Source organism: Pangasianodon hypophthalmus, chromosome 27 (genome assembly GCF_027358585.1).
Source record: "Pangasianodon hypophthalmus isolate fPanHyp1 chromosome 27, fPanHyp1.pri, whole genome shotgun sequence".
Lineage (NCBI taxonomy): Eukaryota > Metazoa > Chordata > Actinopteri > Siluriformes > Pangasiidae > Pangasianodon > Pangasianodon hypophthalmus.
The window spans coordinates 107,501-110,000 of record NC_069736.1 but is presented as its reverse complement, the minus strand read 5'-3'; the positions used below and the strand labels follow the sequence as shown (position 1 = coordinate 110,000).

General features: G+C 51.2%; 1 protein-coding gene across 1 annotated transcript in view; it reads right to left on the bottom strand.

Moving 5' to 3' along the window:
- Positions 1-2,500, bottom strand: part of sat2b (spermidine/spermine N1-acetyltransferase family member 2b) — a 15,263-nt gene that overhangs the window by 4,970 nt on the left and 7,793 nt on the right. The gene's annotated exons all lie outside the window — the stretch shown is intronic.

Genomic DNA, 2,500 nt, shown 5'->3' with positions numbered 1-2,500 from the left:
GACGGTGTTGGTGTTGGGTGCGCTGACGGTGTTGGTGTTGGGTGCGCTGACGGTGTTGGGTACGCTGACGCTGTTGGGTGCGCTGACGGTGTTGGTGTTGGGTATGCTGACGCTGATGGGGACGCTGACGGTGTTGGGTGCGCTGATGGTGTTGGTGTTGGGTGCACTGACGATGTTGGGGACGCTGACGCTGACAGTGTTGGGTGCGCTGACGCTGACGGTGTTGCGTACGCTGACGGTGTTGCGTACGCTGACGGTGTTGCGTACGCTGACGGTGTTAGTGTTGGGTACGCTGACGGTGTTGGGTGCGCTGACGATGATGGGTGCGCTGATGGTGTTGGTGTTGGGTACACTGACGGTGTTGGATACACTGACGCCGATGGGTACGCTGATGGTGTTGGGTACACTGACGCTGACAGTGTTGGGTGCGCTGACGGTGTTGCGTATGCTGACGGTGATGGTGTTTGATTGCGGAGATGGCCACGGTGATGGTGTTGGTTACAGGGATGGTGTTGATTGCGGTGTTGGTAGTGATGCTGGTTACGCTGATGGTGTTGATTGCGGTGTTGGTTACAGGGATGGTATTGATTGCGGTGTTGGTTACAGGGATGGTGTTGATTGCGGTGTTGGTAGTGATGCTGGTTACGCTGATGGTGTTGATTGCGGTGTTGGTTACAGGCATGGTGTTGATTGCGGTGTTGGTAGTGATGTTGGTTACGCTGATGGTGTTGATTGCGGTGTTGGTTACAGGGATGGTGTTGATTGCGGTGTTGGTTACAGGGATGGTGTTGATTGCGGTGTTGGTTACAGGGATGGTGTTGATTGCGGTGTTGGTTACAGGCATGGTGTTGATTGCGGTGTTGGTTACAGGCATGGTGTTGATTGCGGTGTTGGTAGTGATGCTGGTTACGCTGATGGTGTTGATTGCGGTGTTGGTAGTGATGCTGGTTACGCTGATGGTGTTGATTGCGGTGTTGGTTACAGGCATGGTGTTGATTGCGGTGTTGGTAGTGATGTTGGTTACGCTGATGGTGTTGATTGCGGTGTTGGTTACAGGGATGGTGTTGATTGCGGTGTTGGTTACAGGGATGGTGTTGATTGCGGTGTTGGTTACAGGCATGGTGTTGATTGCGGTGTTGGTAGTGATGCTGGTTACGCTGATGGTGTTGATTGCGGTGTTGGTAGTGATGCTGGTTACGCTGATGGTGTTGATTGCGGTGTTGGTTATGGTGATAGTGTTGGTTGAGGTGTTGGTTACAGGCATGGTGTTGATTGCGGTGTTGGCAGTGATGCTGGTTGCGCTGATGGTGTTGATTGCGGTGTTGGTAGTGATGCTGGTTACGCTGATGGTGTTGATTGCGGTGTTGGTTATGGTGATAGTGTTGGTTGAGGTGTTGGTTACAGGCATGGTGTTGATTGCGGTGTTGGTTACAGGCATGGTGTTGATTGCGGTGTTGGTTACAGGCATGGTGTTGATTGCGGTGTTGGTAGTGATGCTGGTTACGCTGATGGTGTTGATTGCGGTGTTGGTTACAGGCATGGTGTTGATTGCGGTGTTGGTAGTGATGTTGGTTACGCTGATGGTGTTGATTGCGGTGTTGGTTACAGGGATGGTGTTGATTGCGGTGTTGGTTACAGGGATGGTGTTGATTGCGGTGTTGGTTACAGGGATGGTGTTGATTGCGGTGTTGGTTACAGGCATGGTGTTGATTGCGGTGTTGGTAATGATGCTGGTTACGCTGATGGTGTTGATTGCGGTGTTGGTAGTGATGCTGGTTACGCTGATGGTGTTGATTGCGGTGTTGGTTACAGGCATGGTGTTGATTGCGGTGTTGGTAGTGATGTTGGTTACGCTGATGGTGTTGATTGCGGTGTTGGTTACAGGGATGGTGTTGATTGCGGTGTTGGTTACAGGGATGGTGTTGATTGCGGTGTTGGTTACAGGCATGGTGTTGATTGCGGTGTTGGTAGTGATGCTGGTTACGCTGATGGTGTTGATTGCGGTGTTGGTAGTGATGCTGGTTACGCTGATGGTGTTGATTGCGGTGTTGGTTATGGTGATAGTGTTGGTTGAGGTGTTGGTTACAGGCATGGTGTTGATTGCGGTGTTGGTAGTGATGCTGGTTACGCTGATGGTGTTGATTGCGGTGTTGGTAGTGATGCTGGTTACGCTGATGGTGTTGATTGCGGTGTTGGTTATGGTGATAGTGTTGGTTGAGGTGTTGGTTACAGGCATGGTGTTGATTGCGGTGTTGGTAGTGATGCTGGTTACGCTGATGGTGTTGATTGCGGTGTTGGTAGTGATGCTGGTTACGCTGATGGTGTTGATTGCGGTGTTGGTTATGGTGATAGTGTTGGTTGAGGTGTTGGTTACAGGCATGGTGTTGATTGCGGTGTTGGTAGTGATGCTGGTTACGCTGATGGTGTTGATTGCGGTGTTGGTAGTGATGCTGGTTACGCTGATGGTGTTGATTGCGGTGTTGGTTATGGTGATGGTGTT